This window comes from Anomaloglossus baeobatrachus, chromosome 2, assembly GCF_048569485.1.
Source record: "Anomaloglossus baeobatrachus isolate aAnoBae1 chromosome 2, aAnoBae1.hap1, whole genome shotgun sequence".
NCBI lineage: Eukaryota > Metazoa > Chordata > Amphibia > Anura > Aromobatidae > Anomaloglossus > Anomaloglossus baeobatrachus.
Window position 1 is genome coordinate 191172506 of NC_134354.1, and position 27203 is coordinate 191199708.

The following is a 27203-nucleotide window of genomic DNA, read 5'->3' on the forward strand; positions in this document are numbered from 1 at the left end:
AACTAAGCCATTATACTAGCACACACTCAGTGTACCTAGTGGCATCCTATACGTGGCTATTGGACTTTGCTATAGTCCCACTAGTGCCAAGACATTTGCAGCACGTCTGCCTGCGTTGCACACTCCAACTAATTATAACTTAGCCATTATACTAGCACACACTCAGTGTACCTAGTGGCATCCTATACGTGGCTATTGGACTTTGCTATAGTCCCACTAGTGCCAAGACATTTGCAGCACGTCTGCCTGCGTTGCACACTCCAACTAATTATAACTAAGCCATTATACTAGCACACACTCAGTGTACCTAGTGGCATCCTATACGTGGCTATTGGACTTTGCTATAGTCCCACTAGTGCCAAGACATTTGCAGCACGTCTGCCTGCGTTGCACACTCCAACTAATTATAACTAAGCCATTATACTAGCACACACTCAGTGTACCTAGTGGCATCCTATACGTGGCTATTGGACTTTGCTATAGTCCCACTAGTGCCAAGACATTTGCAGCACGTCTGCCTGCGTTGCACACTCCAACTAATTATAACTAAGCCATTATACTAGCACACACTCAGTGTACCTAGTGGCATCCTATACGTGGCTATTGGACTTTGCTATAGTCCCACTAGTGCCAAGACATTTGCAGCACGTCTGCCTGCGTTGCACACTCCAACTAATTATAACTAAGCCATTATACTAGCACACACTCAGTGTACCTAGTGGCATCCTATACGTGGCTATTGGACTTTGCTATAGTCCCACTAGTGCAAAGACATTTGCAGAGCACGTCTGCCTGCATTGCACACTACAACTTTTTTAAACTAAGCAATTTTACTAGCAAACACTCAGTGTACCTAGTGGCATCCTATACGTGGCTATTGGACTTTGCTATAGTCCTACTAGTGCCAAGACATTTGCAGAGCGCATCTGCCTGCGTTGCACACTCCAACTAATTATAACTAAGCCATTATACTAGCACACACTCAGTGAACCTAGTGGCATCCTATACGTGGCTATTGGACTTTGCTATAGTCCCACTAGTGCCAAGACATTTGCAGCACGTCTGCCTGCGTTGCACACTCCAACTAATTATAACTAAGCCATTATACTAGCACACACTCAGTGTACCTAGTGGCATCCTATACGTGGCTATTGGACTTTGCTATAGTCCCACTAGTGCCAAGACATTTGCAGCACGTCTGCCTGCGTTGCACACTCCAACTAATTATAACTAAGCCATTATACTAGCACACACTCAGTGTACCTAGTGGCATCCTATACGTGGCTATTGGACTTTGCTATAGTCCCACTAGTGCCAAGACATTTGCAGCACGTCTGCCTGCGTTGCACACTCCAACTAATTATAACTAAGCCATTATACTAGCACACACTCAGTGTACCTAGTGGCATCCTATACGTGGCTATTGGACTTTGCTATAGTCCCACTAGTGCCAAGACATTTGCAGAGCGCATCTGCCTGCGTTGCACACTCCAACTAATTATAACTAAGCCATTATACTAGCACACACTCAGTGAACCTAGTGGCATCCTATACGTGGATATTGGACTTTGCTATAGTCCCACTAGTGCCAAGACATTTGCAGCACGTCTGCCTGCGTTGCACACTCCAACTAATTATAACTAAGCCATTATACTAGCACACACTCAGTGTACCTAGTGGCATCCTATACGTGGCTATTGGACTTTGCTATAGTCCCACTAGTGCCAAGACATTTGCAGCACGTCTGCCTGCGTTGCACACTCCAACTAATTATAACTAAGTTACATTGTCAGGGATATTTATTCTTTATTATTCTGCTGTTAATAAAGCTAGACCACCACTGCAATCTTCACCACCTCTCAATTTTTACTACCACATTTTCAGTCCACAATCTTGTCGCAATCAACATGAGTGGCAAAATGACAGATGCTGGTGGAAAGGGGAAGAGGCGTGGTGGAAAAGGCAAAAAAGGTTTTGTCAGTGGGGAAGGTGCCAAAGCTCCATTATCATCTGCTGAAGATAGACCATCTACTAGCAAAAGTAAGATGTCTACTACTTATTGTGGACAATCCGATGTGCTCCCTTTTTTACGGACACGAACAAGAGGAACAAAGGTAGATGATGGGCAAAAAAGGAAAATGCTTGAATGGATCTCAAGTGGTCCAACAAGTGCCCTCTCAGCCACTTCAAGTACCGCATCCAAAAAACACCATTCCTCTGAGTTGTCATCCCAATCACACTTGATTTCTCCCAGCTCTGAAGTCTCCATCAGCCCTGCACAGTATGGTGGAACTGAGATGGCTGAGTCTGCAGAGCTGTTCAGTCACACTATAGCCTGGGAATCAGAGGTCTGCTCCCAAGCTACAGTGAGTACAGAACAGGTAATGGTCTGCAGTGATGCCCAGAACCTTTGTGACTCAGATTCAGGCCGTGAGGACCAAGTTTCTGAGCATAATGTTGACCCTTTGTCACAAACTGTAACACCTGTGGTTATAGACAATGAGGAACATACTGATGAAGATGAGACGCAGATACCCGATTGGGATGACAACTTAAATATTCGGTCAGGGCAAGAAGAGGGTCGGTCTGAGGGGGAGGGGAGTGCGAACACAACAATTGATGATGACGTTCTAGATCCCACCTACTGTCAACCCCCAGTCAGGCACTCGAGGAGGTCAACAGAGGCGGTGGAGGAGGATGCAACCGACGACGAAGTTACCTTGCGCCTTCCTGGACAGAGTCGGAGCACTGGTAGCACGTCTACAACTGCATCCTCAGCCACCACTCTGCCTATGAGCATTATTCGGGGTGGATCAACAGGTCGCATGGCCTCTAAGCCTTGCCTAGCCTGGGCCTTTTTTCACATCGAAAAAGATCGCCCAACTCATGTGATATGTAACATTTGTCATGATTCTGTTAATAGAGGTCAAAACCTCAGCAGTTTGACAACTTCTTCCATGAATCGTCACATGAATAAATATCATAAGTCCCGGTGGGAAGCTCACCGTGCTGCAATGCTGGCTAGCGGAGCGAACCATCCACCGCCCGCCCCTTCCAGTGCATCCGCGCGCTCTTCATCTTCTAGGACTGTGGGGACAGCTGTCACACCTGTTTTTCCACGCAAAACTTCCACCACTGTAACCGCAACAGGCAGTTTGCTTGTAAGGTCGTCAGTTGGTTTGGAAGGGGAAACAAGTGAGTGTGTACAGCTCTCTCAGACATCGATAGCACCAACGTTGGATGAAGGCAACATCATGTCTCCGCCTGCACTTTCCTCACAAACCTGCATTTTTCCAGGGACACCCTACTCAACACCGTCTACACACAGCAGCCAGATCTCTGTCCCTCAGATGTGGTCAAATAAAAGGCCACTTCCTCCGACCCATGACAAAGCTAAGAGGTTGACTCTATCCCTCTGTAAGCTGTTGGCTACCGAAATGCTGCCTTTCCGCCTAGTGGACACACAGGATTTTAGAGACCTTATGTCTGTTGCTGTGCCCCAGTACCAGATGCCTAGTCGCCACTACTTCTCTAAGAAAGGTGTGCCCGCGCTACACCAGCATGTCGCACACAACATCACCGCTTCCTTGAGAAACTCTGTGTGTGAACGGGTGCATTTCACCACCGATACTTGGACCAGTAAGCATGGACAGGGACGTTACATGTCGCTGACTGGGCACTGGGTAACTATGGTGATAGATGGTGAAGGGTCTGCTGCACAAGTCTTGCCGTCCCCACGACTTGTGTGTCAATCCTCTGTCTGTCCAAGTTCCGCCACAGCTTCTGCATCCTCCACCTCATCTGGGTCCTCCACCTCCGCCCCAAGCCTGCCTGGTCAGGCCACCAGCGTTCTCACTGCGCAGAAGGAATCACGCACGCCTCATTACTATGCTGGCAGCAGAGCGCAACGGCATCAGGCGGTCTTTAGCTTGACATGTCTTGGTAATAAGAGTCACACAGCTGAGGAGTTGTGGTCAGCTCTGCGGTCCGAGTTTAATAAATGGTTGTCTCCACTCAACCTGCAGCCTGGTAAGGCCGTGTGCGACAATGCTGCAAACCTGGGTGCGGCCCTTCGCCTGGGCAAGGTGACACACGTACCTTGTATGGCTCACGTGTTGAACCTTGTCGTGCAGCAATTTTTAACACACTATCCCGGCCTAGATGGCCTTCTGAACAGGGCACGAAAACTGTCTGCTCACTTCCGGCGTTCAAGCGCCGCAGCTGAGCGACTTGCATCGCTACAGAAGTCTTTCGGCCTGCCGGTTCATCGCCTGAAATGCGATGTGGCGACACGCTGGAATTCAACTCTCCACATGTTACAGCGACTGTGGCAGCACCGCAGAGCCCTGGTGCAATACGTCATGACGTATAGCCTGGGCCAACGAGATGCAGAGGTGGGGCAGATCACCCTGATGGAGTGGTCTCAGATCAAGGACCTATGCACCCTTCTGCACAGTTTCGACATGGCGACGAATATGTTTAGCTCTGACAATGCCATTATCAGCATGACGATTCCAGTCATTTACATGCTGGAGCACACGCTAAACACTATTCGGAGTCAGGGGGTGGGACAACATGAAGGGGAGGAACTACAGGAGGATTCATATGTGCAAGGGACAACAACATCACCAAGGTCCAGACGTTCATCATCACCAACGCAGCAGGCATGGGACCATGGGGAACAGGGATCGACAAGGGCGCATAGTAGCAGGCGAAATGTTGAGCAAGGTGCAGGAGAACATGAAGAAATGGAGGACGAACTGTCCATGGACATGGAAGACTCAGCGGATGAGGGAGACCTTGGTCAAATTTCAGTTGAAAGAGGTTGGGGGGAGATGTCAGAGGAAGAAAGAACGGGTAGCACCTCTATGCCACAAACACAGCGTGGACTTGGTCCGCATGGCTGCGCAAGACACATGAGTGCCTTTTTGTTGCACTACCTCCAACATGACAGTCGTATTGTCAAAATTAGAAGTGATGATGACTACTGGATTGCCACACTATTAGATCCCCGGTACAAGTCCAAATTTTGTGACATAATTCCAGCCATAGAAAGGGACGCACGTATGCAGGAGTATCAGCAGAAGCTGTTACTCGATCTTAGCTCGGCTTTTCCACCAAACAACCGTGCAGGTGCAGGGAGGGAATCTCCCAGTTGTAACTTGACAAACATGGGACGATCTCGTCATCTTCACCAGTCTACCCGTACCAGTAGGACCGTATCTGGTGCCGGTAACAGCAATTTTATGGAATCTTTTCATAATTTTTTTAGACCCTCTTTTTCAAGGCCACCAGAGACAACAAGTCTGACACATACTCAACGGCTGGAGAGGATGATACAGGAGTATCTCCAAATGAACATCGATGCCATGACTGTGCAACTGGAGCCTTGCTCCTTTTGGGCTTCAAACATAGAAAAATGGCCAGAGCTCTCCAGTTACGCCTTGGAGATTTTGTCGTGTCCAGCTGCCAGCGTTGTCTCTGAACGTGTATTCAGTGCTGCTGGGTGTGTGCTGACAGATAAGCGCACGCGTCTGTCCAGTGACAATGTGGACAGACTGACGTTCATCAAAATGAACAAGTCATGGATCCAGAAGGAATTTACTACCCCTGTGTCATCCTGGGGAGAGTAAATGCTTGTGGATTTGGAATGTGCTTGATGCAAATCAAAACATCCTGTTTGCAACTAGGGCCCAAGTGCTGCCACTGATGGGGTGGGTGTCTGTGTGGCCCAATTTTTGGAAAAAAGGGAGACTCCGCTTGGAGTAACCCTTGCTTACATTGTTTTTAAAAGAAGCCAAGATGAACAAGTCATGGGTCAGCAAAGACTTTGCTACCTACCCCGGTGTCATCCTGGGGACGGTTAATTATGGGGTATTTTTGAATGTGATTGATGCAAATCAAAACATCCTGTTTGCAACTAGGGCCCAAGTGCTGCCACTGATGGGGTGGGTGTCTGTGTGGCCCAATTTTTGGAAAAAAAGGGAGACTCCGCTTGGAGTAACCCTTGCTTGATGTGTTTTTAAAAGAAGCCAAGATGAACAGAGCTGGGATCAGCAAAGACTTTGCTACCTACCCCGGTGTCATCCTGGGGACGGATAAGAATGGCGTATTTTTGAATGTGCTTGATGCAAATCAAAACATCCTGTTTGCAACTAGGGCCCAAGTGCTGCCACTGATGGGGTGGGTGTCTGTGTGGCCCAATTTTTGGAAAAAAAGGGAGACTCCGCTTGGAGTAACCCTTGCTTGATGTGTTTTTAAAAGAAGCCAAGATGAACAGAGCTGGGATCAGCAAAGACTTTGCTACCTACCCCGGTGTCATCCTGGGGACGGATAAGAATGGCGTATTTTTGAATGTGCTTGATGCAAATCAAAACATCCTGTTTGCAACTAGGGCCCAAGTGCTGCCACTGATGGGGTGGGTGTCTGTGTGGCCCAATTTTTGGAAAAAAAGGGAGACTCCGCTTGGAGTAACCCTTGCTTGATGTGTTTTTAAAAGAAGCCAAGATGAACAGAGCTGGGATCAGCAAAGACTTTGCTACCTACCCCGGTGTCATCCTGGGGACGGATAAGAATGGCGTATTTTTGAATGTGCTTGATGCAAATCAAAACATCCTGTTTGCAACTAGGGCCCAAGTGCTGCCACTGATGGGGTGGGTGTCTGTGTGGCCCAATTTTTGGAAAAAAAGGGAGACTCCGCTTGGAGTAACCCTTGCTTGATGTGTTTTTAAAAGAAGCCAAGATGAACAGAGCTGGGATCAGCAAAGACTTTGCTACCTACCCCGGTGTCATCCTGGGGACGGATAAGAATGGCGTATTTTTGAATGTGCTTGATGCAAATCAAAACATCCTGTTTGCAACTAGGGCCCAAGTGCTGCCACTGATGGGGTGGGTGTCTGTGTGGCCCAATTTTTGGAAAAAAAGGGAGACTCCGCTTGGAGTAACCCTTGCTTGATGTGTTTTTAAAAGAAGCCAAGATGAACAGAGCTGGGATCAGCAAAGACTTTGCTACCTACCCCGGTGTCATCCTGGGGACGGATAAGAATGGCGTATTTTTGAATGTGCTTGATGCAAATCAAAACATCCTGTTTGCAACTAGGGCCCAAGTGCTGCCACTGATGGGGTGGGTGTCTGTGTGGCCCAATTTTTGGAAAAAAAGGGAGACTCCGCTTGGAGTAACCCTTGCTTGATGTGTTTTTAAAAGAAGCCAAGATGAACAGAGCTGGGATCAGCAAAGACTTTGCTACCTACCCCGGTGTCATCCTGGGGACGGATAAGAATGGCGTATTTTTGAATGTGCTTGATGCAAATCAAAACATCCTGTTTGCAACTAGGGCCCAAGTGCTGCCACTGATGGGGTGGGTGTCTGTGTGGCCCAATTTTTGGAAAAAAAGGGAGACTCCGCTTGGAGTAACCCTTGCTTGATGTGTTTTTAAAAGAAGCCAAGATGAACAGAGCTGGGATCAGCAAAGACTTTGCTACCTACCCCGGTGTCATCCTGGGGACGGATAAGAATGGCATATTTTTGAATGTGCTTGATGCAAATCAAAACATCCTGTTTGCAACTAGGGCCCAAGTGCTGCCACTGATGGGGTGGGTGTCTGTGTGGCCCAATTTTTGGAAAAAAAGGGAGACTCCGCTTGGAGTAACCCTTGCTTGATGTGTTTTTAAAAGAAGCCAAGATGAACAGAGCTGGGATCAGGAAAGACTTTGCTACCTACCCCGGTGTCATCCTGGGGACGGATAAGAATGGCGTATTTTTGAATGTGCTTGATGCAAATCAAAACATCCTGTTTGCAACTAGGGCCCAAGTGCTGCCACTGATGGGGTGGGTGTCTGTGTGGCCCAATTTTTGGAAAAAAAGGGAGACTCCGCTTGGAGTAACCCTTGCTTGATGTGTTTTTAAAAGAAGCCAAGATGAACAGAGCTGGGATCAGCAAAGACTTTGCTACCTACCCCGGTGTCATCCTGGGGACGGATAAGAATGGCGTATTTTTGAATGTGCTTGATGCAAATCAAAACATCCTGTTTGCAACTAGGGCCCAAGTGCTGCCACTGATGGGGTGGGTGTCTGTGTGGCCCAATTTTTGGAAAAAAAGGGAGACTCCGCTTGGAGTAACCCTTGCTTGATGTGTTTTTAAAAGAAGCCAAGATGAACAGAGCTGGGATCAGGAAAGACTTTGCTACCTACCCCGGTGTCATCCTGGGGACGGATAAGAATGGCGTATTTTTGAATGTGCTTGATGCAAATCAAAACATCCTGTTTGCAACTAGGGCCCAAGTGCTGCCACTGATGGGGTGGGTGTCTGTGTGGCCCAATTTTTGGAAAAAAAGGGAGACTCCGCTTGGAGTAACCCTTGCTTGATGTGTTTTTAAAAGAAGCCAAGATGAACAGAGCTGGGATCAGCAAAGACTTTGCTACCTACCCCGGTGTCATCCTGGGGACGGATAAGAATGGCGTATTTTTGAATGTGCTTGATGCAAATCAAAACATCCTGTTTGCAACTAGGGCCCAAGTGCTGCCACTGATGGGGTGGGTGTCTGTGTGGCCCAATTTTTGGAAAAAAAGGGAGACTCCGCTTGGAGTAACCCTTGCTTGATGTGTTTTTAAAAGAAGCCAAGATGAACAGAGCTGGGATCAGGAAAGACTTTGCTACCTACCCCGGTGTCATCCTGGGGACGGATAAGAATGGCGTATTTTTGAATGTGCTTGATGCAAATCAAAACATCCTGTTTGCAACTAGGGCCCAAGTGCTGCCACTGATGGGGTGGGTGTCTGTGTGGCCCAATTTTTGGAAAAAAAGGGAGACTCCGCTTGGAGTAACCCTTGCTTGATGTGTTTTTAAAAGAAGCCAAGATGAACAGAGCTGGGATCAGGAAAGACTTTGCTACCTACCCCGGTGTCATCCTGGGGACGGATAAGAATGGCGTATTTTTGAATGTGCTTGATGCAAATCAAAACATCCTGTTTGCAACTAGGGCCCAAGTGCTGCCACTGATGGGGTGGGTGTCTGTGTGGCCCAATTTTTGGAAAAAAGGGAGACTCCGCTTGGAGTAGCCCTTGCTTACATTGTTTTTAAAAGAAGCCAAGATGAACAAGTCATGGGTCAGCAAAGACTTTGCTACCTACCCCGGTGTCATCCTGGGGATGGATAAGAATGGCGTATTTTTGAATGTGCTTGATGCAAATGTAGCTGTGAAGTGTACAACTGGGGCACAACTGCTGCCACTGAAGGGGTGGGTGTGTGTGTGGCCCAATTTTTGGAAAAAATGGAGACTCCGCTTGGAGTCACCTTGCGGTGTTTTACATGATTTTAGAAGGGCGTGCCATGCCTATATCTGTGTGTCCTCCTCTTTTTCCTTGTCCAGCTGTTTTGTTTTCGCATGAGTATATGTCCTTGTCACTTTCCAATGTGTTTGAGTTGTTTGTCACCTTTAGGACACCTTTGAGGGTGTTTTCTAGGTGTTTTTCTGTGTTTGTGATTGCCTGCCATTGTTTCCTATGCAGTTCGAGTTCGGTTCGTCGAACGTTCGACGAACCGAACTCGAACGGGAGGTCCGTTCGGCGAACCAACCTCGAGCCGAACCGCGACCGGTTCGCTCATCTCTAGCGAGGACACGAACCACTAGATATGGCACCTGCCTAGGTCCGCTCTTCTAGTGGTGCAAAAGAGACAGACAGCAGCGTAAGCCGCACAAAGCTCCTACCTGCGTTCGCTCCACTAGTGTGCGAGGACATGAACCACTAGATATGGCACCTGCCTAGGTCCGCTCTTCTAGTGGTGCAAAAGAGACGGACAGCAGCATAAGCCGCACAAAGCTCCTACCTCTGTTCGCTCCCCTAGTGTGCGAGGATACGAACAACTGCCAGACGCAGTATAAGAAACGTTACCCTAGCGGCAACGTCCACCTACGAGTAGAATCACAAGGCCCAGCCGGACCATGTGCCTCAGGCACCTGCCTATGTCCGCTCCACTAAGAGGTAAGGATACGGACTGCAGCCGAAGCTGTAAGGTATAAGAATGCTACCTTGCCGGTAGCGCTCACCTAACATAGACAGAGAGATGCCTAGAGGAAACGTGCACAGAGCGTCTACTCGCATGCATGACCCAAGAGGACTGAGCGCCGGGCAGCGTGCGTCAGGGTCTTATATAGACTCTGTGCCTCATCCAAGATGGAGGACACCAGAGCCAATCCGCTGCCAGAATGACAGCAATGACGTCACGCTGGCCTATCACCGAGCAAAGCGTCACAAGCACATGACCAGCAACCAATCGGTATAGAAGGTGTCAGAGACATGTGACCTCGTGTCACAAGCACATGACCAGTGGCCAATCAGCTTAGAAGGTGTCAGAGACATGTGACCTCGTGTCAGCGATGATGTCACCCGCACATGTGCAATGGCTCCAAGATAGGACTTAGTCTCCAGCGCTTGCACATGTGCAGTAGCAAGAAATCCGGACATAGTCTCCAGAGCTACAGCAACCGTAACAATGAGGGTGCCTACTGTTATCTGGCTCTGCACTGTGCTGTATACAGGCTGTCCTATATACAGGCTATATACTATATGAGGGTGCCTACTGCTATCTGGCTCTGCACTGTGCTGTATACAGGCTGTCCTATATACATGCTATATACTATATGAGGGTGCCTACTGCTATCTGGCTCTGCACTGTGCTATAAACACTGTGCTATACACAGGCTGTCCTATATACACAGGCTGTATACTACATGACGGTGCCTAATGCTATCTGGCTCTGCACTGTGCTATCTGGGTCTGCATTGTACTATATAGGGCTGTGTACTACATGAGGATACCTAATTCTATCTGGGTCTGCACTGTGCTATATAGGTGCTGTGTACTACATGAGGGTGCCTAATGTTATCTGGGTCTGTATTGTGCTATATGTGGGCTGTATACTACATGAGGGTGCCTATTGGTATCTGTGTCTGCATTGTGCTATATGTGGGCTGTATACTACATGAAGGTGCCTAATGTTATATGTGTCTGCATTATGCTATATAGGGGCTGCATACTACATGAGGATGCCTAATGCTATCTGGGTCTGCATTGTGCTATATTCGGTCTGTATACTACATGAAGGTGCCTAATGCTATATGGGTCTGCATTGTGCTATATGGGGGCTGCATAGTGAATATGGGGGCTACATAATACTATATGGAGGACAATGGAGGCTTCATAACACTATATGGAGGAATATGGGGACTGCATACTACTATACTCCAAAAGTTGTATATCCCCTCACCCCAGTGTTGTATACCCCCCAGAGCTGTATGTCCCCCCCACCCCAGAGCTGTATACCCCCAGAGCTGTATGTCCCCCCACCCCAGAGCTGTATACCCCCAGAGCTGCATGTGACCCCCCACCTCACAGTTGTTTGTCCCCCCACCTCAGAGTTACTGCCCTCCTCTAAAGCTGTATGCCCCCTATTGATGTATACCCCTTTCCTCAGTAATATATATGTCCCCCAGTAATGTGTATGTCCCCAGCCTCTCTTGTGATGTATATACAGCAGTGTTAGTGTGCTCTATATGCGGCCATGTCTGCTGGACAAGCGGGGAGGTGAATGAGGCTGTTGCCGGCTTCCCAATATTAGAAATATACATACAGTATAAATATATAAAAATTATGTGTGTGTGCATGTATGATGTGTATATAGGTATGTCAGTGTATATGACTGTGTATACACTGATATATGTCTATTTATATGTGTTTTTGTGAATTCTCTTTAAATAAGTATGTGTATGTATCTTTGCATGTCTATGTGTGGATGGGGCCCACTGAGACTCTTTCGCCCAGGGCACAGAAAAACCTGGAGCCGACCCAGCATTAGCCCCATAACATTGTCAGCAGCAGCCCCCCCCCCCCCCCCACCCCACCAATAACAGTGTGTCTGGACCATATTTTTTGTTTCAATTTTATTTTTCCTTTTCCCTTCCTCTAAAACTTTTGCATTATTTGGTCCGGTGCTTCTTATAGAAAAAAAAAACAAAAAAAAAACGATATATTTACAGCGTGACCATATCTATTGTACTTTTTTCTAATTAGTAAAAAAAAATTCCCAATGTTTTGTTCATATTTGGCCCATTTAAGTCTAAATTTTAACAAAAATTTTAGATTCAAATTTTCAAATACAGAGAGGTGAACTGAATTATGGTGCCTGAAATGAAACGTCATCAACATTGTGACACATAATTAAAATAATAGACTGATACTTATGTACGCTGTGTTTCAATAATTTTTCTTAAACATTTTAACACTAGGTTACTACAAGATAGTACATTCTGTAATGTGCAGTCAGCATATGGCATATTTATAAGTGATTCATTTAAGTGATTTTCAAGACTCTGATACTAGTCATGGACATGGAGACCTGACAATGCATCTATTGGAAACGTATTAATATGTGAGTGTTATGCAAGAGTTATTACAGTAAAATAAACGGAGTAGAAATGGATTAATCCTTTTTCATTATGTATACTAGATTAGTATATTTCAAAAGTCTTGCAGCCTTCAATTACTATTATCAGACATGATTTTCTCTGTCCTCTAAAATATAATTTGCTTTACTACCCTAAGGACAAAATTCTGCTTCCAAAGTAGATCAACAGGTGCAGTCTGTAGATTAATCTCCTGAGTGTTTAGCTGGCAAAAAAATCACTGTATAAAACGAGAAACCACAGCTGCAAGTAATCATGAATATAAAACATTTATCAACAATATCAGTGGATACAGTCATCTGGACCGAGGTGGAAACAGTATCACTTGTGGGTACAGTCATCTGGACAGAGGTGGAAACAGTATCCCTAGTGGGTACAGTCATCTGGACAGAGGTGGAAACAGTAACACTAGTGGGTACAGTCATCTGGACAGAGGTGGAAACAGTATCCCTAGTGGATACAGTCATCTGGACCAAGAAGAAAACATTGCCACTAGTGGATTCAGCACCTGAACTGAGGTGGAAACAGTATCACAAGTGGGTACAGTCATCTGGACAGAGGTGGAAACAGTTTCACTAGTGGATACATTCATCTGAACTGAGGTGCAAACAGTATCACTAGTGAGTACAGTCATCTATACAGAGGTGGAAACAGTATCACTAGTGGGTACAGTCATCCGGACAAAGGTGAAAACAGTATCACTAGTGGGTACAGTCATCTGGACAGAGGTGAAAACAGTATCACTAGTGGGTACAGTCATCTGGACAGAGGTGAAAACAGTATCATTAGTGGGTACAGTCATCTGGACTGAGGTGGAAACAGTATCACTAGTGGGTACAGTCATCTGGACCAAAGTGGAAACAGTATCACTAGTGGGTACAGTCAATATCTAAGTCAACACTATCAGGTAGACTTAGATGAAAATGGTATCAGTAGTCACAAATAGCAAAACCGTATTCAGTTCTATGTATAGATTTCCACAATCATCATTCACTGCAGTAGGGAATTCTGCTATATGAGTCATCACATTTGCATGGAAAATGTACACCAGATAAAGACCACAAACCACTCAACTGCTGTTACCTATCAACTTCATTTTTTATGACATTTGACTGATGTGTCATAATATTTTGAAATTCAAATGTGTATATCACCCTGAGGTCTCTTAGGACTGTATCCAACCCCTTTCCATCTCTTCAATGCATACACAACCTATGTAATGTCAAAGCGACCTCACCAAAGAAACAGAAAGTAATCCAGTCAGTTTAATAACACAGTGCACTGACAGACTTTTCATCTTTTTAGATTAAATAAACAGTCCAGAAATGATCCCTTTTAGTCACTTGTAATCAGGCAGTCTGTCCTGTGCAGAACAAATACTCAAACTGATGGTGTCACTGTCAGAGGTAACATAATCCTGCTGTGACTGATACGAGTGATGTGCTATATACACCAAAATGCTCTCCGCTTCCTCCCCATTTATACAATTGCCAGAACAGGCCAATTACACATGCAATTAGAAGTACTACTACCTGGATGTCTGATGCCAGTGGTGGTGGTGAAGATCACATTCTTAGTCATACTATGTTTTTTTTTTTTTACACCACCATTGAAACTTTTTTCTTCTATCATAGAATTTGCACAACACTAGAATAATCTTTTAATAATGTTTGGGACCCAAATTATTCAACCCTTGCCTATACAGGATGTAATAAGTAATGCTAGCTAGGTACATGTGCAGAATATAAAATACGGCAGCAGAACACAGTATAGATGTATAGCGTATGGTTGAAAATTGGATCAGTAAAACAGATTTGTAAAACAGATAAGCACAGTTATAAAGGTGTAAAAAGTAACTACATTTCCATTTTTTTTAATAATTTTGTCTAGAATGAAAATATATAAAACTTTGCAAATCACTTTTAATAGGACTGAAGACAAACCCCCTAATAAAATCAAGGTCCAGTGAGAACTATTAGGGCGATAATCTGGAAGTGGAAATAACATAGTTTCATCATAAATTGCCCATGCACCTATGAGTAAGGACACTTTGTCTGAAATGAGTTTCACATATGGACAATTTTTAATCATGTTTCAATAAAAAAAACAAACAAACAATTTTTATGCAATTTTGATGCTGGATTCTGTCATTTTTTTATATTGGTCCATGACCAGATGCTCTTCACAAGACTTCAGACAGAAGAGTAAAAAGAATTACCAGAAAAATTATCCAAGGACCGCGGACCACCTGTGGAGAGCTACCAACAGTGAAGTGGAAACATGATAGTGTGGGGCTGTTTTTCAGCATTATTCACAGCAACAAAAGAGCAACAGTATTTACCTGCCAATGCCACACAATATAATTTACTAACAGGATGCAGCAAAACCCCTTAATAAACAAGGAGGCAATAAAGGGGCAAAACACTGATATAGCAACCACTCACACACCTCTAATCCATAGGGGAGGTGATTGCTTAGTATTAAAATTACACACAAAAAGGGTTGCATAGGTCGCCATTCACACATGTAGGTGTACAGTGTCTGGATTACAGTGATGTCCATACTATTAGATTAGTTTTCTGCCCAGTACTATGTAAGTGCATCAAACATGAATGGAGATACCAGTTTTTCTTAACAATTATTTTGCTGACTTGCTTCTGCTTTGTAGTGCATTAAGAAGGAAGGAAAATCATGTGTTATTGCAATTCAAATGCAGGAGAACAGATGCCAGCTATAGCATATCACTGATCTAACTCACTAAGTCTGTAACTGCTGCTGTCACCTCTATTTTTTTTCTCTCCCCCTATCTATTGAATCTCTGTATTATTCCTAGACCACTACTTTCGTTGTTTTTAATTGCTGCAGTAATACAGTGCATTACTGTCTGGTATATTTTCCTATGTTTTAGAGCTTTCTTTTCCTTTGAGCTGTGATTTGAAACCTGTTTGATGAATCAGGTGTTTAATATATTATGACATCAAGATGCACCATAGATTTTCAATGGATTTTTGCTTAAAGCTAAGAAATAATATATGGCTTTATTCACACTAGCTTATTTGACCAGTATTTTACATTCACTTACAATAATATTTAAAACTTGTATAAATAAGGCTCACTCGGACATCTATGCACATTGGTCTGAGCACGGACAGCAAAACAGACTGGCCACAGATCTCCTAAGCTTTGCGCCAAAGCCTCATATACAGTGGTTGAAATAAATATTGAACACATCACCAATTTTCTAAGTAAATATATTGATATTGTTGGTAACAACCTATTCAATGCACACAGACATAGAAATAAAAAATAGATGTCGATAAATTAAATTATGTGCAATAATGAAAAATGACACGGAATAAATATTCACCACATGCAGAAAGAGGGGTGAAAAATGCTATGAAAAGTCATGATAACAACTGAAAGCTTTCAGTAATTAGAAAGCAATTCCACTAATTATTGAAAAATATTATCAACTGGTTTAACTAATAGCCTTTAAAAAAGAAGTCTAATTTCCAAGATGTTGCACAAGAAACATCTCACGATGGGTAAAAGCAGTGAGCTGTCTCAAGATCTTCACAACTTTATTGTTGCAAAACATACTGATGGCATTGATTACAGAATTTCTAAACTACTGAAGGTTCCAGTGAAAACTGTTAGGTCTATAATTTGGAAGTGGAAAGAACATCATTTCATCATAAAAGTTCCATACACCTATGAGTAAGGACAATTTGTCTCAACTGCATAAGGTCTGTGTATCCGACTCTATATGGAAGTGTTATAAAGTTTTTATTGCACACATGAACAACTTTTAATTATGTTTGAATACAAAATGAAATAATTTTTATAATTATATATAATTTTGATGCTGGATTCTACCTTTCTTGCTATTGGTCCATGACTAGCTTCTCTTCGCAAGACTTCAGACAGAAGAGTAAAAAGAATTTGCAGAAGAATTGTCCAAGGGCCAAGGACCACCTCTGGTGAGCTACAAAAAGACCTGGAATCAGCAGGTACAATTGTTTGAAAGAAAACAGTAAAGGGTGCTTTATATGCTGCGACATTGCTAGCGATAGTTAGCAATGTCGTGCGCAATAGCACCCGCCTCCGTCGTTAGTGCGACATTTGGTGATTGCTGCCATAGCGAACATTATCGCTACGGCAGCATCACACGCACATACCTTTTCAGCGATGTCGCTGTGACCTCCGAACAATCCCTCCTTCAAGGGGGAGGTGCGTTCGGTGTCATAGCAACGTCACTGCGGCGTCACTAAGTAGCTGCCCAATAGCAGAGGAGGGGCGGAGATGAGCGGCCAGAACATGACGCCCACCTCCTTCCTTCCTCATTGCGGGTGGCCGCAGGTACGAGGTTGTTTCTCGTTCCTGCAGTGTCACACATAGCAATTTGTGCTGCTGCAGGAACGAGAAACAACCTCGTTACTGACCAGACAACGATTTTTGGTAAATGAACGACGTATCACAGACCAACGATTTTTGCCTCTTTTGCAATCGTTTAAGGTAGCTCATAGGTGTTACACGCTGCGATGTCGCTAACGACGCCGGATGTGCGTCACAAACACCGTGACCCGACGATATATCGTTAGCGAGTAAGCAGCGTGTAAATGGCCCTTAAGTGTGCACTCAATATTTCTGGCCTGTATGCGTACTCACTGTTCAAGACTCCTTTGTTGAATGGTCAAGCAATTGAATGCTGTAATACACACCATGTTTGGAGGCAATTAACAGCATACCAACAGTGAAGTGGGAACATCATGGTGTGGGGCTGTTTTTCAGCATACAGCACTGACAAACTTCATATAATTGAAGGAAGGAGGAATGGACAAATGTACCAAGAAATTCTTAAAAAAAATCTGCTGCCGTCTTCCAGGATGGCAAAGATGAATTGAAGGTGGATATATTTCAGCAAGACAATGATCTCAAATACACAGCCAATTGGTGTCAGAGAAAGAAAATAAAGCTGCTAAAACACAGAATGAAATCCTTTATTTAAAAAACAAATAAAAAAAATCCTCTCTAATTTTTTAATCCCCCAAAACACCCCTGCAGACCACACCATGACGTCCCACAATGTTTCTGGCTCTGCTACATCTGATGTTGCAGTTGGCAGTGACATTAGAAAATGTGACTGAGCATTGTGGCCTTGTGGACACACTGACAGAGGCACAGATATGAAAAGTGAGGTCACCTGAGGTCACAACTGGCAGTTTCCATGGTACCCCATCTGTGACCTCAGATGAAGTGAAATAACTCAGTGAACTCACATCAGGTGAACGCTATGAACTCACCTGATGTGAACTCACTGAACTCAATGCCAGATTATTGGCTTAGGCCATATACACACTTCAAGCATTTGGTTGCAGAAAATTTGCATATCCTGGCAGAAAAACGCACCAAAAAAAGCAATATGGTTTGGATGCGTTTTTCTTCCAGGAGATTGGTACAAAAATCTGCACCTAATCTGTATTTCCTAGCAGAACAACACAACAAAAGCCGCAATGCGGTTCTGATGCATTTTTCTGCCAGGAGATGTAGATTTGGTGCAGAAATTTTTGCAACAAATGTGCAACAACAAATGTCTGTAACAAATCTGCACCAAAAATGAAATGAGATTTTGACACATTTTTTTGTCATGAGATGCAGATTTGGTGCAGAAATTTGTTGCCAAAATCTGCATCTCTTGGTATAAGAGCGCACCAAAAATTGAGATGTGATTTTGAAGCAACAAATTTCTGCAAGAAATTCCTGCACTGAATCTGTTTCTCCTGGCAGAAAAAGGTGAGTTCACTGAGTTCAACAGAGATCACAGCTGGTGTACCATGGGAACTGACAGTTGTGATCTCAGGTGATCTCACTGACATCACCCCTCTCACAGCAGTAGCTCTGTCAGTGTGTCCCCAACGTTGTGTTCGTTTGCATTTTGTAATGTGACCGTACATTGCAGTCTCAGATATAGAAAAGCCATGGTGTAGATTACATTGGGCCTGCAGGGGTGGTTTGGGGGTTAATAAATTGGAGAAAGAAGGTGATGTCATAGGATTTTTGTTTTTTAATAACATTAAGGATTCTGTTCTGTGTTTTGTGTTTATTTACTTTTACTTACAAAAATTAGTAACTGACACCTTATACACACCAACCCATTCCTATTATTGGGCTTGATGAGACCTGTGATTTTTTCACAAATCACAGCTGTCATTAACCCCTTATGTTACCCTTATTGTCACTGCACCAGGTTAATCCAAAGGAGTGTGTAAAGCGCCAGGGTTGGCATATCTAATGGAGCACCAATTCTAGGGAGGCTGCGGGCTGCTATTTTAAGGTTAGGGAAGGCCCAATAACCAGGGGCCTCTCCAGCCTGAAAACAGTATCCCTCAGCCATCTGCTTTACCCTGGACCCTGGCTGGGTATTCAAATTTGAGTGGATCATAATCCATTTTTTAAAATTATTTAGTTAAATAATTTTAAAAATGCCGCATAGGGTCCCTCATATTTTTATACACCGCCAAGTCAGTGCACACAGCTGGGTGCTGCAGCATTCTGCTGTCTGCTTTATCTGCACTAGGTTTCAAAATACAGGGAACCTTACGCCATTTTTTCCAATTATTTATTTATTTTTACGCTCCACTTTGGGGACCCAGACAGCTAGTGTGAGGGTAACCAATCACAAAATGTCAGCCCGCTGGCAGTCTGACTGCAACCAACCACAGACGCTGTCTGAGAGGGTGGACAGGGCAGTGATTATTCATGAGATTTAATGAGCAGTGTGATAGCTGCGCAGAAATGTGGTAAGTATAATTGTCTTGCTTTAATCCCCATTTTGCTTAATTTTTCCTTTTTTGTTTTATTTTATTCAGGTGGCCGAACCTGAACAGTAACATGGACTTCCCTGAGAAGTCCGTGATCGGGGTCCGTACGCAATCACTAGGTATTCGGTATGGACCCAGCACTTTACAGTTTGGATTCGCTCATCGCTAGAAGTTATCAACATGGGGTAAGAAATTCATGTCGATGGCATCTGTAGAAAATATATTTATTTGGAAAGTTGGTGATGTGTTAAATACTTATTTCATCTGATGTATCTCTATCAAGCTGTGAGGCTCGGGTCAGGAGAGCCACATCCAGTCCATTCACTGTCCATTCTCCATGTGCACAGATGTCCTAATGCGCCCTACTTAGTAAGCAGTACAGCCTCCATGAACTGCTGAAGAAGGTAAAAAAAAAAAAAGAAAAACTACTGTACTCCTGAAAAGTAGATCAATGAAGGAAGAAAATGGATGAAAGCATCTGTTCCAGGGGATCAGTCAGCTAATTAAAGCTCAATCCTAACTTTTCATGTACCTACTTGAATATAATAGGGTAGGAATGGGGTGGCTCAAATCTTTAAGGCCTCAGGCATATGGGTTTTTTTGTTCATGAAAATGAACTAATGACAACTGGATCAGTATCGGAGTTACATGTGTCTGTACACAATAGATGTTTATACAGAAATGCCCAGCTGAGTTGGGATTAACTAGGATTACAAGCATGATTTTTGTCCACAGTTATCATGCTATTAATCCTTAGATTGAACTATTTACTTCCAAGGGATGATTTACAGAATTCTGTATAATGTGTAGGCTAGTTAAAAAATGAAGAATAAATAACTAAGCAAAAGCAGACACAGAGCACTATGATTATTCAAACCTTTAAATCTCTAAAAATAGTAACAAAATTAAAGTGACCAGTTTTTGCTCTTATTTTATTTCCACCGCCTTCCTGTTATTTTATTTTGTCTTCTTAAATCCAAAATGCCATTTATTATTTATATATATATATATATATATATATATATATATATATATATATATATATAGATTCAAATTGAAGACATCAAAACTATGAATGAAAACATGTGGAATGAAATACTTGAGACCCGCAACACACATCAGTTTTTTTTGTACGTGTGCGGTACGTATTTGCATGTACCGGAGACACGGAGACACGGCGACCCATGTTATTCAATGGTAGATGGCACACGCACGTAAAATCACACGGAACGTGTGTCCGTGTGGTAAGTACGTGTGTGCGCTTTTCTACACGGACGACATGTCCATTTTTTGCCGGCAACACGCAGGCACGGACCCGCTTTAGTCTATGGGTCCGTGCCTGCACGGACCGCACACGGAGTATGTCCGTGTTCAGCACGTATCGTCCATGTCCGTTTTTCATCACAAAATTTGAAACACTTGTTACCAATCTATCAGGTCATTTGAAATCAAACAACAACACCAGGATCTCATGATGAATGATTAAAATCGTTAATTGGGTAAGAATGCGGGCCTTTAAAAACGGACAGCACACGGACAGCACACGTATGTATTTTATGTCAAAACGGACATTCCACACGCACACACGGCTCGCATACGCCATCACACGGATGCCATACGTACCAGAGAAACGCCCCAAAAAAACGGAAGACAGACCCGAAAAACGGACCGTATCATACGGACGTTTTTTTTGCGGAAGTGTGTTTTAGGCCTAAAAAAGTGTGAAACAACTGAAAATATGTCTTATATTCTAGGTTTTTCAAAGTAGCCACCTTTTGCTTCGATTACTGCTTTGCACACTCTTGGCATTCTCTTGATGAGCTTCAAGAGGTAGTCACCGGAAATGGTTTTCCAACAGTCTTGAAGGAGTTCCCAGAGATGCTTAGCACTTGTTGGCCCTTTTGCCTTCACTCTGCGGTTCAGCTCACCCCAAACCATCTCGATTGGGTTCAGGTCTGGTGACTGTGGAGACCAGGTCACCTGGCGTAGCACCCCATTACGCTCCTTCTTAGTCAAATAGCCCTTACTCAGCCTGGAGGTGTGTTTTGAGTCATTGTACTGTTGAAAAATAAATGATGGTCCAACTAAACGCAAACCGCATGGAATAACATGCCGCTGCAAGATGCTGTGGTAACCATGCTGGTTTAGTATGTCTTCAATTTTGAATAAATCCCCAACAGTGTCACTAACAAAGCACTCCCACACCATCACACCTCTCCTCCATGCTTCACGGTGGGAACCAGGCATGTAGAGTCCATCCGTTCACCTTTTCTACAAAGACGCGGTGGTTGGATCCAAAGATCTTAAATTTGGACTCATCAGACCAAAGCACAGATTTCCACTGGTCTAATGTCCATTCCTTGTGTTCTTTAGCCCAAACAAGTCTCTTCTGCTTGTTGCCTGTCCTTATCAGTGGTTTCCTAGTAGCTATTTTAGCTATTTTACCATGAAGGCCTGCTGCGCAAAGCCTCCTCTTAATAGTTGTCCTAGAGATGAGATGGTGTGTCCAAACTTTTGGTCTGTACTGTATACATAGATATATATATATATATATATACATATATATATATATATATATATATATATATATATATATATATATATATATATATATATATCACATAACAAAAGTGAGTACACTCCTCATATTTTGTAAATATTTACTTATATCCTTTCATGGGACAATATTGAAGATATGACACTTTGTTACAATGTAGTCAGTGTACAGCTTATACTATATAACAGTGTAAATTTGGTGTGTCCTCTGAATAACTCAATAGACAGACATTAATGTCTACTCTAATGGCAACAAAAAACACCCAAGTGAAAACAACCAGATTGTGCCCAAAGTGTCAACATTTTGTGTGGCCACTAGAGATGAGCCACCACCCTAGTGTTCGAGTTCGGTTCGGTTCGTGGAACTTGGTGTGTTCATTGAACGTTTGTCGAACACCTTCGAACACCATTGAAAACAATGGCAGGCAAACACAAACACAAACACATACAAACATGCACAAACACGAACGCACACACATATTATGCTCACCTTACTTTCCGTTTCATTGCCGGTCTCCTGGGACTTGCAGTTCGCCGGTACAAGATGTGCATCGGGTAACCATTGTGACCGATGCTGGAACTTCCACTGCCAGAGCGCTGACGTCAAAGGCAGGAGCCGCTTGCCTCTGATTGGCCAGCGCGCTGCCTTTGAGTAGCGTCTGACTGAGGAATTTCCTCCCTCGTCGTGATGGTTACTTGATACACGTAGTTCGCCGCTGCAGGATGTGTATCGGGTAACCATCAGCCAATCAGAGGCAAGCGGCTCCTGCCTTTGGCGTAAGCGCTCTGGAAGCGGAAGTTCTGGCATCGGTCGTGATGGTTACCCGATATATATATATATATATATATATATATATATATATATATATATATATATATATATATATATATATATATACCGGCGAACTGCAAGTCCCAGGAGGTCGGCGATGGAACGGAAGGTAAGGGGAGCATAATATGTGTGTGTGCATGTATGTTTGTGTGTGTTTGTACGTGTTTGTACGTGTTTGTACGTGTTTGTACGTGTTTGTACGTGTTTGTACGTGTGTGGAATGGCTCAATAGGGGACCAGGATGGGACATTTACAAGTTGTGGAAGGAATTGTCTTCATTGCAATGATTTCCTATGGGAATTCTTGCTTTGCTGAATGAGTAACTTGGTTAACAAGCACACTCCCAGAACGGATTGTTCTCGTTAACCAAGGTTCCACTGTATTAACATTGAAAGACAGTATTACTGTGAAAAGCCAGTTACGCTTTTGGTGATCGAACCGTTATAGAACATAACCTCGAACTGTTGAACTTGAAGCTAATTCCTCGCGTTCGTCATACGACTTGAACATCGCCTAAAACAGGTCGAATTAGAGATTGACGAACAGTTTGATTCGAACACCGCTCATCACTAGTGGCCACGATTAATTTCAAGCATTGCTTTAACTGTGTTATTGATTTTTTTTAAAACTCCAAGGGATTCAACAGTCAAAGCAGCCTTATTTGGGCACAAAGGTATAACAGCAAATAAATAGTTCATTCAGCAGGCACATATATGAGAGTGCGGGCTCACCCGAATGGATTAGTCTATTTTCCTGGAGCAAATTTTCCACCATTAAGGGGTACAGTCTTAACAGTCTCGATGTCGCCTTTAACCTGAGCTCCTGTAGTTTCCAGCACCAACAGAAGGATTCAAGTTCGTGTACAGTTCACATTAAACCATCTGGTCACTCAGCAGTTTCCACTCACTGTACTTTGCTCAATCCTTAGCAGACTCAGAGACCCCCAGGTAAACACACAGCCTGACTCTCTAGACCAGGGGTCTCAAACACGCGGGCCGCGGGCCGCATGCGGCCCGTCAGGCTGCTTCGTGCGGCCCCCAGGCCCGTGCCCCTGCTCACTATCGCGGCCGGTGCAGGGGCCGCAGCCACTGTCTGCACTTTGTTAGATGAGTGTTTTGCCGGTGCTGCATTCTCAGAGGCAAGGACTGTGCGCGCGCAGCGCCGGCAAAACAACTATCTGATCTGACATAAATCGCTGCCAGGGGCTGTGGCCCCTGCATCGGCCGCGATAGTCACCGGGGGCACGGCCTGCATACAGCAAGAAGCAGAGATGAGTAGCCGAGGGAACGCGGGACAGGTGAGAAGAATGGTGTTTTTTTATTTTTTGTGTATGTGAAGTATGTATGCACATTAACCCCTTAGCGACCTATGACGTACTGGGTACATCATGGCTCCCTGGTACTTAAGGATCCATGACATACCCAGTACGTCATGGCGAAATCGCAGCCCCGGTGGCTGCGATCGCTGTTTGCATTGCAAATACCTTAGATTCGGGGAGGAGGGGACCTCAGGAGGGGTGGTGTCTCCTCCTCGGACCTACGGAGGCTGTGATTGGCTGACGAACGCCACACAGCCAATCACAGGAACTAATGTTTCAGCCATTGAAAATGGCTGTAACATTGAAATCCAGCCCTGATCAGTGCAGCTGTAGCACCGATCATTGGCTGGAGCTGGGTGACCTCGGTTTCACCCGCCCCCAGCTCTGATTGGAGAGACCGGCCTTGTGACCGATCTGTCCAATCACTGTGGATCTGGGGCCAGAGACCGCCCCCTCAGCTTCACTCAGGAATCTGTGGGTGGAAGCCGAGAACGATCGGTAAATTATCACCTTTCACCCGCCGCCACTGCCCCCACCACCCATTACTACAGGATAGGGACATTTCTATAGAATAGGGACAAGGTGGGCACATGACTATAGGATGGGGACAAGGTGGGCACATGACTATAGGATGGGGACAAGGTGGGCACATGACTATAGGATGGGGACAAGGTGGGCACATGACTATAGGATGGGGACAAGGTGGGCACATGACTATAGCATGGAGACAAGGTGGGCACATTTCTATGGGATGGGGACATTACTATAGAATAGGGACAAGGTGGGCACATGACTATAGCATGGGGACAAGGTGGGCACATGTCTATAGGATGGGGACAAGGTGGGCACATGTCTATAGGATGGGGACAAGGTGGGCACATGACTATAGCATGGGGACAAGGTGGGCACATGTCTATAGGATGGGGACAAGGGGGGCACATGACTATAGGATGGGGACAAGGTGGGCACATGTCTATAGCATGGGGACAAGGTGGGCACATGTCTATAGCATGGGAACAAGGTGGGCACATTAGTATAGGATGGGGACAAGGTGGGCACATGTCTATAGGATGGGGACAAGGTGGGCACATGTCTATAGGATGGGGACAAGGTGGGCACATGTCTATAGGATGGGGACAAGGTGGGCACATGACTATAGCATGGGGACAAGGTGGGCACATGACTATAGGATGGGGACAAGGTGGGCACATGACTATAGGATGGGGACAAGGTGGGCACATGTCTATAGCATGGGGACAAGGTGGGCACATGTCTATAGCATGGGAACAAGGTGGGCACATTACTATAGGATGGGGACAAGGTGGGCACATGTCTATAGGATGGGGACAAGGTGGGCACATGTCTATAGGATGGGGACAAGGTGGGCACATGTCTATAGGATGGGGACAAGGTGGGCACATTACTATAGCATGGGGACAAGGTGGGCACATGACTATAGGATGGGAACAAGGTGGGCACATGACTATAGGATGGAGGACAAGGTGGGCACATGACTATAGGATGAGGGACAAGGTAGGCACATGACTACAGAATAGGGACAAGGTGGGCACATGACTATAGGATGGGGACAAGGTGGGCACATGACTATAGGATGGGGACATTACTAAAAGATGGGGACATTACAAGGATGGGCATAATACTATTGGATGGGGACATTACTATAGAATAGGGACAAGGCTGGGGTCATTACTATAGCATGGGGACAAGGTGGGCACATTACTCTAGGATAGGGAACATTACTAAAGGATGTTGGCCAAAATTTCTATATAGTGATAATTGTAACACTATTAGTTACAAGAAAGGGATAAGATGTAAAAAAACAAAAAAAACAAAATAAGGCATGACTTTTTTTTAACATCAAATTTTTTTTTTTAGATTTAACCAAAGAATGTGCACATTTGTTATAATAAACAAGTGAAAAATGTTGAAAATCAGTCATCCAAAGGTGTGTAAAAAATATATATATGGTACCAATAAAAATGTCACTTTGTCCTGCAAAGAATGCGGCCCCCCAAATTATTTTTTTCCTCGGTGCAGCCCATACACCCAGCCGAGTTTGAGACCCGTGCTCTAGACATTGCTAGCCAGGTGGACCTAGTTAAGACCTGAAGTGTAGGAATTAAGCCAGTTCACCTGGCTTTCCTACTAAATCTATAAATATATACAGTATAACACAAAAGTGAATACACCCTTCACACTTTTGAAAATATTTTATTACTCGTATATATTTTCATTAGACAACACTGAAGCTCTGACACTTTGATACTATGTAAAGTACTCAATGTACAGCTTGTATAACGGTGTAAACTTGGTGTTCCCTCAAAAAAACTCAAAACACAGCAATTAATGTCTAAACTGCTGACAACAAAAGTGAGTACACCCTTAAGTGAAAATGACCAAATTGTACTCAAAGTGTCAATATTTTGTGTGGCAATCATTATTTTCAAGCATTGACTTAACACTGTTGGGCATGGAGTTCACTAGCCCTTCACAGGAGCCTCTGGAATCCTCTTCCATCCTCCATGAAGACATCACGGAGCTGGTGGATGTTAGAGACCTTGTGCTCTTGTGCCACCCCCGCGACAGCCGACAGGCTGCTCGGACCCAGATCCACAGTGGCTCGAGGGGTCTCCAGATCCAAAGCGGGGTCGCGCGGCTACCTTGGAATAAAAAGGGGGAATGTTTTGGGGTGGTGAATGGGATAATGTTCGTGACACCACCCACAATGCGTGGTAATGGGAGAAACCACCGCTGCGGTTGGGGAGCCCGGTGACGATGTTGAAGCAGCAGGATGTTTAACCTCTCCGTGGGTAGAGGGTTTGGTGTCCCGGGGCCCGGTAATGAATGGAGTGGGGAACCCGTCGGGGGTGAAGGGATGTCAGGTACTCACACAGTCCAAAGTCACTGATGCTGACACCTGGTAAACCAAACTCTTGAATACTCTACAGCTGTTGGTTGAGCACGCTGGGTCTGTACCCCTTTGGTGTTGCTGGTTGGTCTGAAGCCTTGTCCCTTGGTACTGTGTGTCTCTCGTATGGATCCCTTTCACTTGGAATTACTCGGGTCCCGCTCACCTTCGTGGCTAGCAGGGTGAGCTTGCTTTCAGGGTTCACGCTTGGGATTTTCTGGACGGTTGTGGGAAGTCCTATCCCCCTCGTTGCGCTAGTACCCCGATTCTGGAGCAGGTGGGGAA